This window comes from Stegodyphus dumicola, chromosome 6 (assembly GCF_044657685.1).
Source record: "Stegodyphus dumicola isolate Sdum_Otavi_A_Nest chromosome 6, ASM4465768v1".
Taxonomy (NCBI): domain Eukaryota; kingdom Metazoa; phylum Arthropoda; class Arachnida; order Araneae; family Eresidae; genus Stegodyphus; species Stegodyphus dumicola.
The window spans coordinates 14,093,816-14,108,885 of record NC_140773.1 but is presented as its reverse complement, the minus strand read 5'-3'; the positions used below and the strand labels follow the sequence as shown (position 1 = coordinate 14,108,885).

Sequence of the window (15,070 nt, the reverse complement as noted above, 5' to 3'; positions counted from 1 at the left end):
CTAGAAGTCTTTTACGCAATGTGAGCATGAAAGCCATTGAAAAATCTGTTGCAGTCGTATAAAATTTAACTCGAAGATGAAAATTGTTGCTCGCATGATTAAACAATATCAAAATTTGGTTTGAAACTAAATCACTGAGTGCTACATATAGATGTGATCGTGATTGTTTCAAGTTCTTTGAGTAGAAGATATCCTGTTTTTTAAGTAAAATTATTTTCCTTTTCCGATGAAAGTAAGTCTAAAGCTAAATCTTTGCAAAAGTGATATATTTTCAGATTTTTGTCTGTTAGAAGAAATGCGCATGTCTACATAAAAATAAAATAGGAGTATGACTGAATTTTCTCGTTACTACAAAAGGGTAGATTTAGAAAATAAAGGAACATTTCTAATAACGTTGGTTCGTTACCTTACTCTTACTTCTTAAAAGTTGATAAGTTATAAGAAAAGTCTTTTTAATCGCATACAGATTATAGGAAATGATTTGTTACTCAGGTTTTATATTAATGCATTACAATATTTTACATTTCGTTTAAAGTATTGGTAAGATTTTAATGTTCCTAATGAGTATGATTTTCTTAATGTGTATGTGGATATTTAATTACATTTTCCTCAACAACGCTTGGGAGTAATTTAATAATATGTCGCATAAATATGCTTTTCTTTTAAAAATCCTAATTGAAAGTTAATTAAAATTATTTAGTATTAAATGTATTTAAAATGCTAATTGTACTACAGAACGATTCATGACTTTTTTGTGTATACTCACAAGGGTAGATAAAGTGAACTTCAGGTTTTTCTCACTGATAGTAAATCTGGAGCCGATAAAAATCTGTTATAGACTTTGTTATGACCTTAGGTAAATATAGGTAAATATATTGCTTTCTATCAACACATTTTCTAAACATTTGTTGGGAATTCTGAATTAATAACTTAAATTCGGTAAAGGTTATATCCTCATTTAGGTAAAACCTTAAATATTCTACAGTGAAAAATGCTTATTTCATATTTAGTTCTTAATATTAAGAAAATAGTTCTAAAATAGTTATTCTCTAGTGTGGTAATACTACAGGAAAAGTTAAATGATTTATATGGTGTTTGGAGTTTTTCTTTCAGAAAGAGGTAATATTTAGCAAATTACAGTTCTCAAAAAATGGATAGAAAGTTCCTACAATGCAAACATATATGTACAATTATAAGAAAACATAACACTTATTTGGGTGTAATTTTGAATTGAAAAGGGGTTATTCCTCATCAAATGTGCATTAGTAAGGCATGTTTAACTGCTATGATACGTATTGTGCGAAGGAAGTTCTGTATTTGTGATGAAGAAGGTTAAAATATTCGAAATTATAGTGGAGATTTGGGTAAAATGTCTCTTACTCTTTCTCTCTTTGGTTCCTTCTGTAAATATAGGTATATTGGTAATGATATATGTTGTGTAAAGGTATGGTAGTGTTTTACAATATTTCATTCATAAGAAAATAAATTGGTAAATAAATTAATGCAAACTGACATTTGCGAAAAGAACATTTTAGTCTAAGAAATAAAAAAAACAGACTATATATGATATTGTCTAGGGAAATTAAGTTGGAACTGGACTAAGTTATAAAAAAAAATGTGTTAACACTATGTGTACTATGTGTTAGAAATAAATGTATACCATTAAAACAAACTTTCAAGAGATGAAATCGTAGCCAATGGGTAAAATCGATTGTCCTTCATTTTTTATTCAAAACTGGAAATGTATTAGGACTTTCTTTTGGATATGTAACCTAAATAATCGTCAATTTCACATGAAAATCATTCATGAAGGCAGAAATATCCATACTTAGTGTAGGAAAAGGTAATAAAAGGAATATTTGCATAGTCGAAACATTTAAAGTGAAGTAGAATGCATTCAATTAGTACAAATTACTGAATTAAGAGGTACTGAGCGTTCAAAATAATAAGAAAGAATTTTGTACGAGTACATGAAAGAATGAATATGGGTCTAAAATTATGGATGAAAGTTGAGATTTCATTATAAAAATTCGGAATCTATCAAACTAGCTTAATGATAATCAAGATTCAAAACTGAACATTGGTAACACTGAAGAGCTTAAAAACATATATTCAGATATAAAGGGTATTCAGAATTAAAAGGAAATGCCGGAATACGCAGGAAATTTTAAAGTTTGAAAATGCGAATGAAGTTAATAATGAAGTAAAGTAGTAGGATAAGTCATGGTAAGATTACTACAGAATGATAAATTGTAAAATTGGCAAATTAAAATAGTACTATAAAATATGGATTAAGTAAGGGCTATTCAACGAATTGGATATAAATAACAGTTAAAGGTTGTAAAATAATATGCTTAATTGAAATCTATCTCTATGTTTAAGAAATTTAAGTGTGTTAATTTAGCTGAAATAGTAAAATCACAAGCGCAATTACAATCAAAAATTATAAAACAGAGTTAAATTTTAGAGTATGTTGGAAACTAGAAAGAAACCCAGTGTCAGAAAAGTATGAAAATTACATCTGAAATTAAGTAAAGTTCATGCGTATGGTAGGAAAATGTAATAAACAAGTTCAAAATTAGAGTACTTTAAAAATTACGAAGGTATAAAATGTACGAAACATGTTAAAAATAATATCTAAAATTGAGTAAAGCTCATATACATGGCAAGAAAATAGAGGAATTAAGCTAAAATTAAGAGCCTGTTAGAAATTAGCAGTGTTAAAACGTATGAAAGTCGTTACAAATTAAATGAAAGTCATGTGAATGTATAAAAAATTAGTTAAAATTCTTAGTATGTTGGAATCTAAAAACAATAAAAAAACAGAAAAGGAGTTAAAATTTACATCTAGAATTAAATAAGTTAGGTATATGGTAGGAAATTGTAATAAACAAGTTTTAAATTAAAGTAAAATGTTTAAAATTAAAGTTTAAAATTCAAAATTTACGAAGGTTTAAAATGTACGAAACAAGTTAAAAATTACATCTAAAATGAAATAAAGCTCATATATATGGTCAGAAAATATAGGAATTAAACTAAAATGTAAAGTATATTTGAAATTACGAAGTTTAAAACGTATGAAAGTAGCTATAAATTAAATGAAAGTCGTGTACATAGTGTAAAAATATAGCAAATTAGTATGTTGGAAACTAAAAACTTTAAAATATAGAAAAGAAGTTAAAATTTACACCTAAAATTAAATAAAAGTCAGGTATATCATGTGAAAATATAGCAATTATGTTAAAATTTGGACTATATTGGAAATTATGAAGGTTAAAATGTATGAGAGAAATGAAGTAAAAGTCATGTACGTAGTGTGAAAATATAGCAAATTAGTTAAAACTCAGAGTATGTTGGAAACTAAAAACAATAAAAAACAGAAAAGGAGTTAAAATTTACATCTAGAATTAAATAAGTTAAGTATATGTTAGGAAATTGTAATAAACAAGTTTAAAATTAAAGTATATTAAATAGTGTGAAGGTTAAAATGTACAAAACAAGCTAGAAATGTTACATCTAAAATTAAATACAAGTCATCTATATGATTAGAAAATGTATGAAATAAGTTAAAATACAGAATATGTTGAAGATCTCTAACGTTGAAAAGAACGAAAAAAGTTAAAAATTACATCTAACATTGAATAATATAATACACGAAAATGCGTGTTTTAGTAATTACACTCATAAAATATAACGAATAAGTTAAAAGTATTGCCTAACAAGTCTGAAAAACTCTGGGTAAAATGAATTTAGGAATAAAAATGAGTAATGCAATGAAGATTACGGAAAGTATATGTGATATTATGAACAGAAGATTTAAGAAATAAGGTAAAATTCTGAGTGTATAGGATCACTCAATCATTAAATTCGAAAATAATCCTCGTTCAGGGTAAAACTAGGAGATAATCATCATATACGTAGTAAAACAGTTGGAATACGAAGAAAAAACACAAAGGCTAAAAATTTATTAACGAAGGGAAATCACCTCCGAAAAATCAGTAAAATATAATCTCTTATTAAATTGTGATGACATGTAGCAATTTTGCAGATATTCAGTCATAGGATAAATACAAGTAAGGAAATAATTATTTTCCAAAGACTGTGAAGGAAACATTTTATTTTATATCTGTTTCTAGAAAATAACTGTATCAGTCACTTAAAACACCTACTTGATATACGTTTTTAAGAACTCAATATAAATAAGCAAGTTTACAAATTATCATATAACTACTCAATGCATAAATCACCAAATTAAAAAAGAAAATAATCTAAGCACACTTCCTTTTTCTGTGACGTAGCAAGTACTCTACTCGCATCCAATTCCTGATAAGGCTCCCTGTCCCCATTTTCAGATAAGCGTCCCTTCCACGGCTGAGCCTTCCTTCTCGGGAGCTCCCTCAACTCCCGCTCCCTAAAGCTCCCGAGCCAGAACTCTCCTTTTCTCCTCTACTAACAATTTACATTCAAGTTACTTTAAAACAATTTTCGAGATTAAACTTCCTACCTCTGGGTTCACTCTTTTTAGATGCTTCTACTAAAATTAATATTAGGAGATAATATATTCAATATTTCTTTAGTAAATAAATTATTATATATATATATATATATATAGAGAGAGAGAGAGAGAGAGAGAGAGAATTATTATCTTTTCATAAAATTCAGTTCGCAAAATCACAAGATACTATTTAAAAACAGCAAGTCTTCAGAATTTTTGATAAACAGTTAGAGATAAATTGTTTTATTTACGTACAGCGTTGCCACTGCTCGCTTTGAAATCTTTCAGTTTATTAATCCAAAATTCATTAGTTTTACAGAATGTAAAATAAATAATGAAAAAAATATAAAATTTCATTCTATAAAAATACTGAATATTTTTTACTAGATAGCTCATGAATTAAGTGCATTTTTATTATTTAAATCAAACCGATTCCAAAGTAAGAAACAAATATTCTTAAAAACTACATCTATTACTTTCAAATAATTTAATTTGTTAATCCACAACAGACAGATTCAATTTAAAAGGTTTTACATTATAAAGGTTACATTTAGCCGAATGGCAACAGATTCGAATGAAAAGTGAAACGACGCATTTATAGTGATTCGACGCAAATTATTTTGAGACTAATAGCCCTTAAATTGATGGAAGAAAATTTTAATTTCTTTCGCATATTCAAATTATTCAAATGAATGACCTTAAACAAATGATTCTCTGCGTGAACTGAAACAATATGAGACAGCTTAAGAGGAAACATGAAAGTAGCAACCTAATTATCAATTATCACACATACTTTTGTAACATTAATAGTGCAACCCTGCCCAAACTAATCGACTTTTCTAGCTTCTTTCATTTGATTCACCTTCATATCTAACAACATCGATGGAAAGCCGCAGTCAGGCTGTTATTATTGGAAAAAATGTGAACATTTTGATCGCAAAGGCTTCCAATAAGTTATTCTTTACGCCCACAGAGACACTGATAATCCTCACATTAATAAGTATTTTTCGAACAAAAAGATGATTTCGAAACATGACAGATGCATGCCTGCAAACCATCTGCTTATTTGACATTTGACCTATCGTAGCCAGTCGTAGGCCAATCTCAATTCCTTATTTTTATGGGTTTCTTATTTGAAAGAAGTTCTTTTATTGGGCAATCTATTTTGTACTTTCCAAGGTTGGGCTAATGAAGGTGAATCTCTTTTCTTCTTGCTCATTATTTTATTAGCGCTGCGATGTTTGAATTACAAGTTTAACAAGGATTGCAATGCGTTCTTGAAGTAAAAGAAGGAAAAGAAACCATAAAATGTAAAATTATGTAATTGATGAATAAATAATAGACTACGGAATAAAAGTTTAAAAATATATGTTAGTCATCGCTTTGAAAGCGAAAACGTTTTAGTTACGCAATCTTTTACCTGGTGATTGAAAAATGCAGTCGAGCTTCCGTAAGTTGAAACTAAAGGAAAAATTGAATTTAATCGATCAAAATTCGGTTTATCGAGATAAGTTGGCATTGGTATGGAATTATAAATTTCGACATTATCTTCAAATTATAGAATTTCGATTTATTAAGGTTCAAGCAATCAAAATTTGTGACTGTATTGGGATAGCAAGAAAGGAATTTCGGTTTGCACCAATAGATAGCGCTACGATCGTTTTGTTATTCCTCTGTGAATTTAATATTCTTTTTCCTTTTCAGATTTTGCAGCTAACAGTTTTAGATTGCTACAGAAAAAAATTCCATGCAAATTTTTTTTTTTTTTTTTGAAAATATTGGTTTGCTGTCAATTTTAACATCGGGTACAAAAATAAACATTTTCGACATATTTTTCTACTTTCGTATAGGCAAGAAAGTTGCTGAGGCTCACGGAGATTTGTAAAGTTTATGGTGTTGATTGTTTAATAGAGCACATGTGTAATTATCAGTTTAAAAAATTTCTTTACGGAGAATTTTTACTTGAATGTGACTAGCGTTCTCGCACTAGACTAGCAACCTCCTGAAGTTGTTATGATGATAAAATTAAAGCCATAATTGAACCGAATCGTCATATAACTGTTACAAGGATTGTAAAAAAGTTAAATGCATCAAAAACAGCGACTGAAACTCACTTAAGATATCCTGGTCTCGTCAAGAAGCTCTATATTTTGGTTTATGAATTCACTTTATACAATAAATCAATATCTGCGATGCGCATTTCAAGCATAATGCATTCGACCCTTTTATGAAACGAATTATCACTGATGATGAAAAATGGTTAGTCTACAATAACATTGACGGAAAAGGACCAAGTATCATGAATCAGCACAATTCATGTTGGCAGGTAACTTGCATCAGAAAAAGATCATGCTGCTATGGTGGGATTATAAATGTGTTGCGTATTTTGAGCTACATCTAAGAACCCAAACGATCAACTCAGATGCTTACTGCAAACAACTTATGAAACTGGAAGAAGCAATCAAACAGAAAGGTCACAATTAACAAATCTCAAGGGAATCGTGCTCCGCCATGACAATGCCAGATCTCACATATTTTTAGAAACATCTTTACGAAACATGACAAACGTATGACACATCTCTGCAAAATTACTGGAGCTTGATTGAGAAGTGATGTCGCATCTCCCATATATCCCCGACTTTGCGCCATCGTATTATCATTTATTTCCAAGTGTTACAAAATTCCTTAAATGGTTCAAATTTCAGTTATATAACGATGTCTCAAATCGCACTTGGTTGAGTTTTCTGAGGATGGAAACCAGAAGTTCTATTAGAGTAGAATCATGAAGTTACCGAGAAGACGGAAGAAAGTCATCAACAAGAATGGAAGATATTTAACTGGTTAAAGTTCATTTTTTACTGAGAAAAATTGAGTTCTATTTCATACTAGAAATCAAAAATTACTTTCTTGGCAACCCATTATAATGTGTCTTACTGAATGATATTTACGCAAGTACAGTGGCACCTCGATATACGAGTGCTCTAATATACGAGTGTTTTGTCCTAATATACGCCGCCGAGTGAGCGATATTTTGCTTTAAGATGAGAGCAAGATTTGAGATACGATGAATCACACACTAGACCGCTGCACACGACCTCAACATGCGCGCGCATGTTGGGGTCATGTGCAGCATCTAACAGTTTCTACCTAAACAATCTAATGGACATTAACCTCTGCATGGAAGAAGCTGTGGCCTGAGGCTGTAGCTGAAAGGGCATTCGAAGGATTGGAACCCGAAGTGTCAGTGGTAGAGGAGATTGTTTCTTTGGGAAAATCCATGGGTTTGGAGGTGGATGAGAGAGTTGTGAACGAACTCATTGAGGAACAGTTTCAGGAGCTGACAAAAGAAAAGTTACACGATCTACATTCGCAGCAGCATACGATGGTTCAGCAACGAAAAATTAGTTTTGAAGAGGAGCCAGAGATGGAGGAGGGTATCCCTACAAGAGATATAAAGGAGATCTTGGGAATGTGGGAGAAAGTTGTAGAGATCGTGGATAAAAATCACTGCGAAAAAGTTGCAACTGGTCGTGCATCGGAGTTGTTCAACGAAACTTACCTAACTCATTTCCGCAATATGCTGAAAGGAAGGAAGAAACAAACCTCCTTGGACAGTTTTTTAAACAATCTGCAGGTGAAAATGAGCAAAGCAAAACACTTAACAAAAACAACTGAGGTGGGGTTTTGGAAGCTGGAACGTATTAATGGCATTTCAATTAATTTCAATGGGGAAAATTGCTTTGAGATACGACAAGGTTACGGAACGAATTAAACTCGTATGTAGAGGTACCACTGTATATGTATGATTAATCCTAATTAAACTTCGAGCAATCTATATTTACTCACGATGCCTACGATTTACTTACTATATTTCTGCTGTCTGGCATATTTCCCGCAACTTTTGCAGCATATTCTGTAGACTCTTCTAGTGTGTTTCCAGATCATAAACTGGTAGACCCTACTGCAAGACGAGGTAGCGAATTCTCGCTAGGTCATGAAAGAACAGATGACTGCAGAAGAAGGTCTTTAACCCTTTTATTTTAACTAAACGAACAGAAATGCATTCACTCGGTGCTGACAATTTAATTACTATCTGTGGATAAGTAACTTGAAAATAGTATGTACACTGAAAAAAAAAAGTTCTGTATATTCCGTTCTACTGGGCTGATTCACGAAATTCAGTTTGCTTTTTTTCATGTCTCGAAAGCGTGACTTAGGATATATATTAGATTTATACATAGCATTGGACCAACCATACTAAGAATGTTAAAAATAAAGCAACTGGAATTATGGGTAGGTTTCTTCCAGTAATTGGAGAATTTTCTAACCTTAGCCTAAGAACCAAGAGACACATTTATGCTACTTGTATCCCACCTATTATTTGTTATGCATCTCCAGCTTGGAATACTGCCTCTCCTAATCAATCACATCAACTTCAAATAGTGCAGAATAAATTTCTTCGTATTATCATTGATGCTGACTTTCTCATCCGAAATTAACTTCTTCATAGAGATCTTAATCTTGAAACCATCACAGAATTTATTAAAAGAACAAATGATAAATTCTTCTCTAAAAGCTGTCCATTGCGAATGTGAACTATTCCCAAGTCTTCCACTACGAAATACTCAATGAAGACCGCAACATAAGACCACTTGCTGCTCACACCTTCATGGGATGAGGCTTATGCTTCTCCTCTTGCTCCTCAATTTGGTGGCTGTAATTTCTTTCATTTTATCTGATAAAGACAGTGCTGTACTCTAAGCTGTTTGGATTGCTAGTGTGATGTTGTAATAACTGTTGTGTGTTGATTTTCTGTTGTATGGGTTAAAGTTGAAATTTAATATTTAGTCTTGAACTTTTGTTGTTGTTGTATAGTATTTTGAACCATGTTTTGCATGTGTCGTTTCTCTGAATTGTCAAGTATCCGTTCGGATTTTCTTCATCTTGTCAAGTTCCGTTCACCTGGCAGATGCCTTTGGCCCTTTTCCTTTTGGTACCCCTCTCACATTTCCTTTCTCCGTTTTCTCATCTGAGAAGTTTTCCATTTCCAGAATTAATTCTGTCATGTGCCCTTGGGCTTAATTTAAGGAACCGGCAACGTTGCGCCTGCAATAGCTCGGTAATATAGAACTGTCTAAGTCGTTGTTCTAATATAGGTATCTGGACACAAAATCGGACTTTTTCTGAAATGAAATGCCAATTTGGTTTTCCACAGTCGATTCTCAGATTATGCCAAATTGCCAAGATTTGTAAAAATAGCACCTGTAGTTTTTAAAATATTAGCTCTCAAAATTTTATCGCCTCAGTGTTAATTGAATTTGATATATATTTATTAATATTTCTTTTTTTTTAATCAGGCTTACTTGATTCCTTCTTCCAGAATTCGAAATTTAGGTTTAATCGGAATATAATTCGCTCATTTTTTATGATGTATTTTTTTAATTTGTAATTTTATGGAATTCTTAAATTTTATGGAATTTTATGGAATTCTTATTCTATGGAATTTTATTATTACAAATATATATATGTAATATGTAATAATTTTAAAATTATTTTGCGATATTGCTGTTGAATTGAATTTTATGGTTTAATTTCGAAGAATAGGATATTTAATAAATAAAAGTAAAAAAAAACGCCTCCTTGTGTCGTAATATAAAATCTGAAAACCTTCAGATTTTTTTATATTTTTGTGTTTATTTATTTGTTTATTTTTCAAAGTTGTAGTGTAATACTTCTACAGTAAAGAAAGTTGAGGTCTTCATTGTTGCCAGTCATAAATCATAAGTTCTCATTAAACTACTTAATAACCACTATTCTGTGCTAAAGATATTAATATTAAAACAAAAATTATCACCCTTTCTGTCTTAAAGGTTTTGGGCTGTAGGAGATGGAAAAAGCATAGTAGGCATCATTTTGCATAATTTATATGTCTGAGAATAGCATTAAAAACATAATACATCAAGCTCCAGATATCTCTACTAACCTAAACTATCGCTTTTAAATCCTTCTATGTGCTAAATACGTATCCTTTAATGTATAAATTCTACATAATGGGATGAAGTCTCATCACAGATTATACCAGATAATACAAGCCCTAATTATTGACATTTAGTTCCTCTTACCTCGTCCACAAGTATTCTTTGATTCAAATCTCGAGGAAGTGAACTCCTTCCCAAATAAAGATAAATTCACCATTGTCCTTGTCTGAAAGGAGTCGTTCTTCTCCCATCTACACTCACTCGCATTAATCGTCTGCCTCCTCCCTATCCCTCTTCTCACGAGTCGTTAGATCGACCGCCTTTTAGCCATCCCGGTGTTTCACGTTTGCTTTCAACACAATTACGAAAATAGAGACTCCCTTCCACTCGCTGTATCGGTATGATCCAATTATCCTCTTACGGAGTGACTGAGCTGTTTGTGGCTTGCAGAAGGCGAGAGAAAGGATGAAATGGAGACTTGCGGGACAAAATGGCTTCAGTCATTTTTGGTAACAAGGAAACTAGATACTCAGCGGAGGTGGACAACGAAGCTACAATACTCGCCATTTTGGAATGTGCAGAAGTCTCTACCGTCCACAGTTTAATAACCTGTATACATATTACATTTAATAAAAGTTGCCTAACTGTCAAACTGAAAAGTAAAGAAGTTCTTCAATTGAGGGGGGACCTAGTCAGTAGAAGCGGACAAGAGAGCTGAATACTATAAATTCCACATGATTCCCAGAATTTCGGATGCACTGAAAGTACTTACTCTCTTTTGGTTAATAATTTACAAAATGGTAAGCATATCACCTTGAATGAAAGTATCTTAACTACCAAACTACGAAAACATAGGTTTTCATTAATTTAACAAATCTGATGTATATGTTACGGTGAAACACCGAAATCTGGAGAATGTCGACTTTCACCGGTGAATGTCAACATTCACATAGTCTCTTGATGTATGTCCGAAATATTTTCCAAATACTTTTATTTCTGACTTACACCGGTCAATGTCGACACTCACCATGTACTAATGGTGAATGTTGAACATATAACAATATTATATTTTCTTCTCCGTCATTCAGTCGCGAATAAACGCACTTGAAATAAGAACTTAACATGAGAATCTAAAACACACAATACATTCAAAATGAGAAAGGAAAATGATAGAAATTAAAAACTTACTTAATTATACAGTACGTTCCAAATGAGAAAATAAAATAACAGTAATAAAAAACTTACTAAATTATGTGATTCAAATCCTATTTATTGCAACAACTTAAAAACTATTATGGCACTTTATGACCTCTCTTTTCGACTTTCACCAGAGCATATCTGTGATTGTCGACATACACCGGTGAGGGTCCGAATATACAAGAATGTAGTGAAATATTCTGTCTTTCACCGACGTATTTGGTGAATGTTGATATTCTCCGGTGAAAGTCGACACTCTCCAATTTCGGTCTTTCACGGTAACATATACACCACATGACTTCCTTGTACGGGATATTAAATTATACGCATTTTTCTTGCATTTCATTTAAACTTATTGGACTGAATTCAATCTACTTCGTCGACAGCGTATAGATGAGAATAGAATAAATGCACTCTTTAAATTCACTATATTTATTTACCATAGCGACACATTGGCGCTAGGTTCACTTAACAGTGTTACATCATCTGAAGAATAACGTAATCGTTACCACATGTTCAAATACTATAATAAATCTAAAACGATGTATAAAAGAAATTAAACAAAAAAAAAAAAAAAAAAAAAAAAAAAAAAGAAAGAAAGAAACAGTTTTTTGCGGTTGATTCAGTATTTCTCATTCAATCAATTCAGTTCTCCCTTCGCGATGCAAAAATACACAAAAACTCACAATATCTATATTAAAAATTACGAAATAAATCTTAAACATATATTACCTCGAATAAATTCCGGAATGGATTAAGCATGATTTCATTCGCAATAATAAAAGAAGGTGTTGTCTTTGTTGTTGCGAAGCTTAGTTCCTCTAAATTGGCAACAAATCCTCTATTCTGCTTAGTTTCAAATGTAAACAAATATGGCTGCCATGCTAAGCAAAAATTAGGCTTAGCCGCAGTTAAAAAAAAAACTTTTAAATTGTTGATAATTCCATAATTATTGCATGCAGACTAAGTAAAAGCAAAAAAACCTTAACCGGAAGCTAAGAACAACATAACTCAATCATTTTAAAAGCAAAAAATGTAAAATTTACAAACATATAAGAATAAAGAAACTGAGCTCACTGAACCGAGTAACAGAGTTGATATATATAACATATATTTATATAATTTTGGTGCGGCCGATTGCAACTAGAATACGAGGTGCACATCTACATGTTATAGCAGTCCTATATACAAAATTGCACCGCGCTGAGGCTATTCGTTTTTGAGTTATGCGATATAGTATATATATCGCATAACTCAATATTATATATATATATATTGGTCTTTTTTGTATTGTTCTTACAACTTTACTTATAATATATATATATAGGTACATACGTATGTACAGAAGCCAAGGAAAAATGTCTTCTGAATCCATTTTAAATCAGTTTTATAATTCGTTTGGGGGAAAAAGAGTCGTTTATTCTGTCCTTACGTATAGATGTCACGCAAAAACATAGTTAAATTGCATTCGATAGCAGTCAAAATGGATATTTTCGTTGAAATATGATAATCGAAAGTTTTGCGATTACAGTACTTCCTTTTTACTTCGTACAAGGAAGTAAAAAGGGAGTGCATAACTAGATGTCTTAACTAGTCCTATATACAAAATTCAAACGTTCTACGACTAATTGTTTTCAATTAAGCGAGATACGTACATAACTACGTAGAAGAGGTCAAGGAAAAAATCACTTTTGGATCCTTTTTAAATCCATTTTACAATCTGTTTTGGAAAAATCCTTTATTCTATCCATACGTAGAAATTTCAAGAAAAAAAAAAAAAAAACATTTAAATGGCTTTGTTAACAGTCAAAATGGATACTTTCGTTGAAATATGATATCTGAAATATTTCGTTAAATCAATACTTCCTTTACTTCATACAAGGAAATAAAAATAGAGAACTACTCAGCGGAAGTGGACAATGGAGGTAAGTGACAACATTAAATATTATTTCCAGAATTTCCCAAATGCACCGTACGTCTATAGTTAAATAATGCAAAACATCGTACAAATTCTCTAGGTTATTATAAAGTTATTATTATAAAGATAAGCTCCTGAAAATTATGTATATTATTATAAAAGTTCTAAATGACCAAACTTAGAACTGCTGTTAAAGAGAAGCTTTGCAGATGTAAAAGAAATTAAGATCATATTAAGAAAATAAGATCGTAATTATAACCCCATAAACCATTATAATTGTCAACTTTCAGAGAATTGTGTCTGAAATTTTTCTGATTTTTCAGAGCTGTGAATTTCATACTTTTTAACAGAATTCAATACTTACAAAGATGCTGCAGACGTATAAGAAGTAAGAGGCATATTTGACAAAGCTATGATCAAAAAGGTCTCAAATCATTATTTGAATTTAGATAAATACAACTCAAGCTTTTTTTTAATTATCTATAAGCTACCAAATGCTTTATAATAAAAAAAAATTAGGGTAAATAGTAGTCTATGTTTATTTTCCATTGCTTTAATTTTGTACTATGCATTAATACATTCCATTATATGGTATATCTCTCACCTTCTTAGCATGCCTTCGTGGTGTAGTGGTCAGCACGCTTGGCGCGTATTCGAGAAGTTGTGGTTCGAGTCCTGACGACGGCCTTGCTCATTTTTCTTGTCTCCTGTTTCAAAATAACCGAATGCCTCTACAGGTCCATTAGCCATTTTTTCGTTGAATAATGTTACAACGATATCTTAGCTGTTGGCAATTTAAGGTTTACTCCAACAGTGTGAGCCTGCCCAGTATTGGCAATTCTTAGGCTTACTAGGTAACTTGCTTCCAAAGCGTTTCGAGAGGTCTGTGGTTCGAGTCCCGGCGAGGGTATTACTCATTTTTGATCTCTCCTGCTTATAACCTAATATTTTTACACCGTATGTTTATTTAAATAATTGCTTTGTTGTACTTTATTATGACTTTTGTAGTTATAGCCTTTTACAACTTTACATCATATGTTTATACAAATAATTGTTTTGTTGTACTTTATGATGACTTTTGTATTTATAGCCTTTTATAACTCTACACCATATGTTTATACAAATAATTGTTTGTTGTAAATAATTGTTTGTTTCAAATAATTATTTTGTTGTATTTTATGATGACTTTTGTATTTATAGCCTTTTATAACTCTACACCATATGTTTATACAAATAATTGTTTTATTTTACTTTATAATAACTTTTGTATTTATAGCCTTTTACAACTTTACACCATATTGTTTATACAAATAATTATTTTGTTGTACTTTGTGATGACATTTGTATTTACAGACTTTTACAACTTTACACCATATGTTTATACAAATAATTGTTTTGTTTTACTTTGTGATGACTTTTGTATTTATAGCCTTTTACAACTTTACACCATATGTTTATACAAATAATTGTTTTGTTGTACTT

The 15,070-nt window shown here is 31.1% G+C and overlaps 1 protein-coding gene across 2 annotated transcripts in view; it reads right to left on the bottom strand.

The window, feature by feature from the left end:
- LOC118190133 (sorting nexin-24-like) overlaps window positions 1-15,070 on the bottom strand; it is a 325,059-nt gene that overhangs the window by 240,712 nt on the left and 69,277 nt on the right. The window contains exon 1 of one of the 2 annotated variants that reach the window (XM_085818123.1): window positions 10,618-10,707. The exons of the other annotated variant lie outside the window; for it this stretch is intronic. The gene's annotated coding sequence lies outside the window, so the exon portion shown is untranslated. Of the gene's footprint in view, window positions 1-10,617; window positions 10,708-15,070 lie in introns of those variants that run through there. 2 annotated transcript variants of the gene reach the window in all.